This window comes from Callorhinus ursinus, unplaced genomic scaffold, assembly GCF_003265705.2.
Source record: "Callorhinus ursinus isolate GAN/ISIS: 27379988/994484 unplaced genomic scaffold, GSC_fseal_2.0 scaffold14, whole genome shotgun sequence".
NCBI classification, from domain to species: domain Eukaryota; kingdom Metazoa; phylum Chordata; class Mammalia; order Carnivora; family Otariidae; genus Callorhinus; species Callorhinus ursinus.
The window spans coordinates 1,290,307-1,299,541 of record NW_027397076.1 but is presented as its reverse complement, the minus strand read 5'-3'; positions in this window follow the sequence as shown (position 1 = coordinate 1,299,541).

Sequence of the window (9,235 nt, the reverse complement as noted above, 5' to 3'; positions counted from 1 at the left end):
CATGACCCTGCTACTTCACGCAAGCTAGTATTGAGGGGGGCTTTGTGTTTTGGTGTGTGCATCACAGCATTGCTTATAGAAGCAAAAGAACGAGGGAATGAGCCAAATGTGCAACAAGTATACAGCGAAATAAATGTGAGAGGATAGTCCTGCGTTATAAAAATCGTGTTTTCAAATAATATTTAATGGTATGGAAAATAGCTCAAAATGTATTAAGTGAAAAGAATAGACTAGTAAACACTTTCACTGATTTTTTTTCACTAATTTTTTTAAAGATTTTACCCATTTATTTGAGAGAGAGAGAATGAGAGAGAGCACGAGAGGGAAGAGGGTCAGAGGGAGAAGCGGACTCCCCGCTGAGCAGGGAGCCAGATGTGGAACTCGATCCCGGGACTCCAGGACCATGACCTGAGCTGAAGGCAGTCGCTCAACCAACTGAGCCACCCAGGTGCCCTTTTTTTCACTAATTTTTAACGTCACAGACTAATAGGAAAAAAGGCTAGAGTGGCTATTTGGGGAGGGAATGTGGGACTGTATGTTTTGGGGGTTTTTTTCTTCTTCATACATTATTATATTTTTAAGTTATGTGCAAATAGTGGGAACTACTTCTATTATCTAGATAAACAGCTGTTTTAAAAGACACTGCAAAAATCTCTTTTTTAAATTACTTTTTTTAGGTTGACCATAAAACATTTTGAGTCTTATAATCCAACCCAGTAGAATTTAGGGAGTTATGACCAATTCTCATCCAGGGTTTTTGAATTCATAGCCTGCTCAATATGTCGAGTATGTTTTGTGCTTGGTTTTCAGTCAGTAGTTCATGGATGGTGTTGGATAGCTACATATCCAAAGCATCCAGATGGTTCTGATTACTGAATATTAGGATTTTCTATGTGCCATTCTTTACCAGCTTGATTTTTTTTTAAGGAAATGAGAGCAGTGCAATTATTCAAAAAAGATTTCATGAACACATCACTCATGCCATGTACTGCCTAGTGAAGATGAATATGTTTCTTTTTAAAAATCATGATGCGAGACGAACCATGAGAGACGATGGACTCTGAGAAACAAACTGAGGGTTCTAGAGGGGAGAGGGGTGGGGGAATGGGTTAGCCTGGTGATGAGTATTAAAGAGGGCACATACTGAATGGAGCACTGGGTGTTATATGCAAGCAATGAATCATGGAACACTACATCAAAAACTAATGATGTAATATATGGTGATTAACATAACATAATAAAAAATCCTGTTTAAAAAAATTAAATTACCAATGTAATTCTGAAAAAAAAATCATGATGCATTATGGTATATGCTATCATTACCTTATATACCAAGAATTATGGGAGTACAGAGTGGAATAACTGACCCTAGGGTTGTCAATAAATACTACATGGAGAAAGTCATTATTGACCTGGAGTTTTTTTTTTTTTTAAGATTTTATTTATTTGACAGAGAGAGAGAGACAGTGAGAGAGGGAACACAAGCAGGGGGAGTGGGAGAGGGAGAAGCAGGCTCTCCACCAAGCAGGGAGCCCAATGTGGGGCTCGATCCCAGGACCCCAGGATCATGACCTGAGCCGAAGGCAGACGCTTAATGACTGAGCCACCCAGGCGCCCCACTGACCTGGGTTTTGAAGGATAAATAGGAGTTGTCTGGACTGAGATAAATGGGAGATGGCCATTCTAAGAGGCAATAATATAAGCAAAACTACAAAGTTGCAAAAATACATGATATGTTAAGAAAATATGTGAAATTGGCAAATTATGTGGCTGAAAAAGTAAATGGGCCAGACTGGGAAAGTATTTTTTTTTAATATCTTATTTATTTGAGAGAGAGAGAGTGAGTGAGGGCACACGGGAGTCGGGGGAGGGGCCGAGGGAGAGGGAGAGAATCCCAAGCAGGCTTCACACCCAGAGTGGAGCCCAGCATGGGGCTCAAACTCATGACCTGAGCTGAAATTAAGAGTAGAATGCTCAATCAACTGAGCCACCCAGGAGTTCCCACACTGGGAGAATATTTGAATGCTGTGTTAAGGAATTTATTGTTTGGTTACTTCCAGTGGCAATATAGCACATGAATGGAGTCAGATGATTTAGTAACTCAGCATAAATACACTTAGATCCTCACAGCTTGATGCACTGGGTTGATACAAATACCCTAATGAGTCACAATACAATTATTTATTACCTTATTTAGCATATGTCATATATGCTCAGACTTGTTTTAGGCACTATGAATAATATGTAAAAATTTTAAAAATCATTTTTTTCTATTAAGTACATTTACAGCTTGCCAAATGTAGGCCATGGGGTAGGAATGCTGATACTTTAAAAAATAAACGTCACTGGGAGATAAGACCAAAATATGTGACTCAACTGTAACGAATAAAAGAACTGGAGTCCTAAGATCCTTCCACAGCGTCAGTGTAATTGATAACAATTGTGCGTGGATCGCTATTTCCAATAGCAATAGAACAGGTAATACAGACAGCCCAGTTGACATGGAAGGAGGTGTGACTCAGTGACCCACTGAGAAATCACTTTGTGGGTTTTCAGAGCTATGGAAGTCCTTCTGCCAACCTCTTTGGAGTTGGGGTTACTCAGCATCAAAAAATGTTTCTACGAAGCTACCTGGAAGTAGCTCCTACAAAGGAAGGTAAATTCCTTCAGGGGAAGAGAAAACAAGTGATTTTGTAGTTGTGTGTGTGTGTGTGTGTGTGTGTGCACATGCATGCACGTGTGCATGCAAGTTTGTGTGAATAATGCCGTGGTTAAAAGAACAGACACTGCATCCAGACTGCTAAGCTCAAATCCAAGCTTTGCCCCACCTACCAGTTCTGCAGCCTTTGCAAGTTTGATCATCTCTCTGTGCCTCAGTTTTTTTGTTAAGATGATAAAACTATTGACCTCATAGGATTGTCATGAGGATTTACTATGAAGCACTTAGAATGGTGCTGGGCACATGATAAGTTTAGTGATTATTGGTACTGAGGTCCGCGATCTTTGCTAATTAGCCATGGAATAAGAAAGAAATAGACTTAACAGAGAAATGTGCCCCTGAGAATATGCTGGAAGGGAAAGGGTCAAGGAGAGGGGCACTGGGTCTGAGGATTATCCCTCCCTCTCTTCTTCCTTTTCCTTCCTTCCTTCCTTCCTTCCATAATTATTTATTGAGCACCTACCATGTGCCAGACACTCCTCTAGATACTAGGGAAATTTCAGTGACCAAAAAAATTAAAGGTCTATTTTTGGTGTCCTTATATTCTAGTGAAGAAAATAGAAAAAAGACATTAATTTAATGCCAGGTGGTGTTGGCTGCTATGAAGAAGTGGAATTAATTGGTTGAGAGATTTGGGAATAGTCCTAATATTGGTAGGGAAAGAGAAAGTGCTAGACCAGTGGGGGGACACATCTACTGTGAGGGGAGTGTCCAAAGAAGGGATGTCTCCCCAGGTTAGTCTTATTATCCGGAGCAATAATGCTCTTTGCTCTCAGATCTTGCACATGGAGCATCTGGGAATCTCAGGAGCGGGGACATCACCCTGGGTTTTGAGAACTTGTCTACCAACTGTCTCTCACCAAGTAAGTGTAATCAATTTTCTGCATGTGCTAAAGAGACTTCATACATCAGATGACCAACTGCCATGTGAGGATACCTCCCAGATCCAAGTCATTGGTGAGTGACTCTAGAGGACACCAGATGCTAAGTGGAATGGGCAGGATGTACCTTGGTTTTTTCTGAGAGTAAGACCAAAGCACACTAGTATACTCTGTGTCCTTTAGTACACAGGAAATGGAGGGTATGATGCTTAATTACATTTGTCAACTTGGCTAGGCCACAGTACCCATATATTTGCTTGAACACTGATCTAGATGTTACTGTGAAAGTATCTCTTGGGGTGCCTGGGTGGCTCAGTTGGTTGGGTGACTGCCTTCGGCTCAGGTCATGATCCCGGAGTCCCGGGATCGAGTCCCACATCGGGGTCCCTGCTCAGCGGGGTGTCTGCTTCTCCCTCTGACCCTCTTCCCTCTCGTGCTCTCTATCTCTCATTCTCTCTTTCTCAAATAAATAAATAAAATCTTTAAAAAAAAAAAAAGAAAGTATCTCTTAAATGAGGTTAACATTTAAATCAAGTAGACTCCAGGGCTCCTGGGTGGCTCAGTTGGTTAAGCAACTGCCTTCGGCTCAGGTATGATCCCGGAGTCCTGGGTTCGAGTCCCACATCGGGCTCCCTGCTCAGCAGGGAGTCTGCTTCTCCCTCTGACCCTCTTCCTTCTCGTGCTCTCTGTCTCTCATTCTCTCTTTCTCAAATAAATAAATAAAATCTTAAAAAAATAAAAAAATAAGTAAATCAAGTAGACTCCAAGTAAGGCAGATTACCTTCCGTATTGTGGGTGGGCCTCATTTAATCAATTTAAGAGGAAAAAAGACTGACCTCCCCTGAGGAAGAGGAAATTCTGCCTACAGTCTGCATTTGGACTCAAGCTGCAACATCAACTCCCCCTGGGTTTACAGCCTTCTGGCCTACCATGCAAATCCTGGAGTTGCCAGCCTCCACAATGATATGAGCCAATTCCTTAACATACATCAATCTCTAGATGATAGATAGATAGACAGATTGATAGATAGCCAGATAGATAGATGGGTGGATAGATGGAAGGAGAGAAGAATAGATAGATGAATGGATGGATGGATAGATAGATAGATAGATAGATAGATAGATAGGTAGATAGATAGACAGGCAGACAGATTGATAGCCAGATAGATAGATGGGTGGATAGATGGAAGGAGGGATGGATAGACAGATGAATGGATGGACAGATAGATGGATGGATGGATGGATAAATAGATGATAAATAGATAGATAGATAGATAGATAGATAGATAGATAGATAGATAGATGGAAGGAAGGATGGATAGATGAATGGATGGATAGATAGATGATAAATAGATAGATATAGATAGACATAGATATTGATAGAGATAGATAGACAGATAGATAGATAGACAGACAGATAGATAGATAGATAGATAGATGGGTGGATAGATGGAAGGAGGGATGGATAGATAGATGAATGGATGGATGGATAGATGATAAATAGATAGATACAGATAGACATAGATATTGATAGAGACAGACAGACAGACAGATAGATAGATAGATAGATAGATAGACAGATAGAGGTAGATCTCTCCATGCACATACATACATGCACATCCTATCAGTACTATTCCTCTGGAGAACCCTGACTATTATAGGGGAATGGGCACGTCAATCACATCTGGATGATTCCCATTCCTTCCTCATGATTCAGTTCAGATGTCACCCCCAAAGTGATGTTTTCCCTGGTGTCTCAACCTTGGGTTAGTTGAATTTTCTCATTATGTAATAATTGTTCCTACCTATTTTTTGCAGAATCAGGGTCACTTCTTATTCATATTTAGATGCCTAGGTCCTGGCTCTAGTGGAAAGCTCACTAAACAAGATTGTGACACCGATGCAGTTACTGCTCAGGGCAGGGCCATGTCCCAATCTTCTGCGAATATACTTAGTGCCTGATGGATTGCTAGGCTTCCACTCAATTTCAGTAGAATGAAACTAAACTACCTCATTGTCCACTCCCTATCAGTGGCTGGTTTTGCCTGCAAATGGGGTATGTTATGGGTTGAATTATGTCTGCCCCAAATTCATATATTGAAGACCTAACCCCAGTGCCTCAGATGTGACTTTGTTTGTCAATAGGGCCTTCACAGAAGTAGTAGTTAAAATGAGATCATTTGGTGGGGGGGGGAGCCCGAATCCAATATGTCCTTATAAAAAGGGAAAATTTGGACACAGAGCAATACATGGAGGGAGGACAGTGTGAAGGGACACAGGGGGAAGATAGCCACCCACATGCCAAGGAGAGAGGCCGGGGACAGATCCTTGCCTTGCAGCCTCAGAAGGAATCAACCCCTCTGACACCTTGACCTTTGACTTTTATCCTCCCGAACTGCAAGACACTAAATTTCTGTTGTTTAAGAAATTCAGTTTGTGGTATTTGTTACAGCAGCCCCAGCAAACAAATACAGGTCTATCCCCACCAATAAATGCATCTTTTTCAGTGCACCCAGGCATCTAGGCACCTCTGTGGCTCCTTCCAAGTTTTTAATATTTTAGAGAGAAGCTGATTGGTTAAGTCACTGAGCTATCACAACACCTTGGTCACCTTGTTTCCTCTTACCTTCCTTCTTACCACAACTAGAAAGTGAATTATCTCTGAGAGCAGTGCCCAGCTCATGCAGGCATTCCATAAGCATTTGTTGATTTGAATCAATAAATAATGGACATGCCCCATGCTGCTGTCTTGCAGCGGAACAAAACCAACCTTCCACATCCCATCTGGCTGTCTCAGATCAGCCTCTGTGATCTGCCCTAGCCCTGACCCCCTGTGAGGTTGTTGTTTGTTCCTTCCTAGATGCCCTGATTCACTAGTGGCTTCCATTAAAGCTATGGTTGAAGAGACACTTTCATTTGAAACCCCCGAGCATGGTGTTGTTGTCGGCTGACTTCTGCTCTGAAATAATTACTTTTCTGGAGGTGCTGTATTTTCTAATGTTTGCCTTTGATCCGTTCTGGAAGGACTTGCCCAGGCCCATTTAGGAATGCCAGATGATCTTAAAGGAAAATAAATCATTGACTGTCAAGGCTGAAAAAGACCTAGGGGGATGCCTTTGTCCAAACCCTTGGCTTCTGGATGAGGCCACAGTTTTCCAAATCAGCCATGAGAAGGGTAGCAGTCATGACCATAAAAATAATAACAGCACGTCATTGGCCTTGCCATTTGTGAAGAGTTTTCACTCATTTGATGCCACACAGTACCTTACAGAGCGTGAAGAAGAGATCACTGGTCCTGGCGTCTGGAGGCCTTGGCATTGATGCTTCTGCTCGGCTGTGACTCTGGGCAAGTTACTTCACCTTTATGAGCCTTTGTTGCTTTAACCATGAAATGGGAATGAGCAATGCTCCTCAGTAGGGTGGCTGAAAGACCGAGAATGTACATGATCTTTGAAAACTGTAAAGTTCTGCAAAAATATAAAATATAGCAATTTTTTTCACATCAGCTTTCTCTTAGTTGATTTTTTTTATTGTTATCAGTGAAATAGGGACAGTTTTTTTTAAAAGGAATTTTATTTTGTAAGTGAGAAATGAATCCATTTGTGCCAACGATTGAGAGTGCCAATTGAATTCACAGTGAGGAGCTTAATACATCAGAGATGGAGCTTAATACATCAGAGATGGCGCTCAAATCATGGCAGTCATTAATACGGTCTCGAAATTTGACATGTCTGTGTGTGAGTATCTGTCTCCACCACTGCCAAGTGCTTTTTTAAAGGAACATTTGCTTCTTTGCCACCTTTTGGCTTTTATTTACTCATTCTGGTTAAAAAAGGTTCACTTGCACATTCACTCGGCAAATATTTACTGATCCACAGGCTGGGTGCCAGCCAAGGCCCTGGGGAACACAGCTGGGAGCAAAACAAAGTTCTTGCCCGCACGAAGCTTACATTTTAGTGGAGGAGATGGATGGTAAATAGAAGCATGTAGTGTGTGAGATGATAATATACGTTATGGAGAAAAAGAATGGTAACAAGGCAAGGAGTGCTTGAAGGTAAATGTGGGACATGGAAACTCTGCACTAACCAGAGGGATGTGATGGAGAAGCCATGGGACTATCTGAGGGAAGACCACCAAGGGAGTGGCAACAGCAAATGCAAAGGTTAAGAGGCAAGATTGTACATAGCATGTCTGGGGAGCAGCAAGGAGATTAATGTGGATGTAGTTCAGTGGGTTAGGGGAGAGGTCTGAAAGATAGTGGTGCTGGACATGGGGTGGCAGAAATGACCCTATAAGGTCATGTAGGGCCTTGTAAATAATTGTCTAAGGATGCCATCCTTTGAGTAAGAAGAGTAGCCATTGGAAGATTTTGAGTGGAGGGGTGATATTATTCATTAAACATTCAAGTACAGGGGCGCCTGCGTCGCTCAGTCATTAAGCGTCTGCCTTCGGCTCAGGTCACGATCCCAAAGTCCTGGGATCGAGCCCCGCATAGGGCTCCCTGCTCGGCGGGAAGCTTGCTTCTCCCTCTCCTACTCCCCCTGCTTGTGTTCCCTCTCTTGCTGTGTCTCTCTGTCAAATACATAAATAAAATCTTAAAAAAAAAAAAAACCCATCCAAGTACAAATATCCAGGATGCAGTCGGATATGTGAGTCTGAAGTTTAAAGAAGTACAAAATGATGATATAAATTTGGGAGTGGAATGGAAAATACAGAAAAGTGTTTTTAAAAAGGAAACATAGAGGGCGCCTGGGTGGCTCAGTTGGTTAAGCGACTGCCTTCGGCTCAGGTCATGATCCTGGAGTCCCGGGATCGAGTCCCGCATCGGGCTTTCTGCTCAGCAGGGAGTCTGCTTCTCCCTCTGACCCTCCCCCCTCTATGTGTTCTCTCTCTCTCTCAAATAAATAAAATCTTTTTAAAAAAAAAGGAAACATACAGAACATCTTTATTGAGGTATAATTTATAAAGGAGGACCAGCACATAGGTAATGTTCTGTATGTTTCTTTGGAAACTCATCTGATGAATTGGCCATATGCAAACACCTGTGACACCATCACCACACTCAACACCTCCCCAAGTTTCCTTGTTGTCTCTTTGTTTTGGTTTTGTCTTGTTTTGTAGTAAGAACACTTAACATGAGATCTGCCCCCTTAACAAATTTTGAAATGCACTGTACTATATCATTAACTGTAAGTTCTGTGTTGTACAGCAGGTCTCTAGAACTTATCCATTTAGCATAACTGAAATTTTATACCCATTGAACAATAACTCCCCATTTCTCCCAGCTTCCAGCCCCTGGTAATGACTATTATATTCTCTGTGTCTATGAGGTTGACTATTTCAAATACTTCATGTAAGTGGAATCCTGTAGCATTTGTCCTTCTATGACTGGATTATTTCACTTAGCACAATATCCTCCAGGTTGATCCATGTTGTCACAAATGTCAGGATTTCCCTATTTTTAAGGCTGAACAATATTGCCTTACATGTATATATCACATCTTCTTTATCAGCTCATCTGTCAATGGACACCTGGGTTATTCCTGTATCTCAGCTACTTTGAATAATGGTGCGATGAGCATGAGGGTGCAGGTATCTCTTCAAGGTCCTGATTTCAATTTTTTTCAGATAAATAC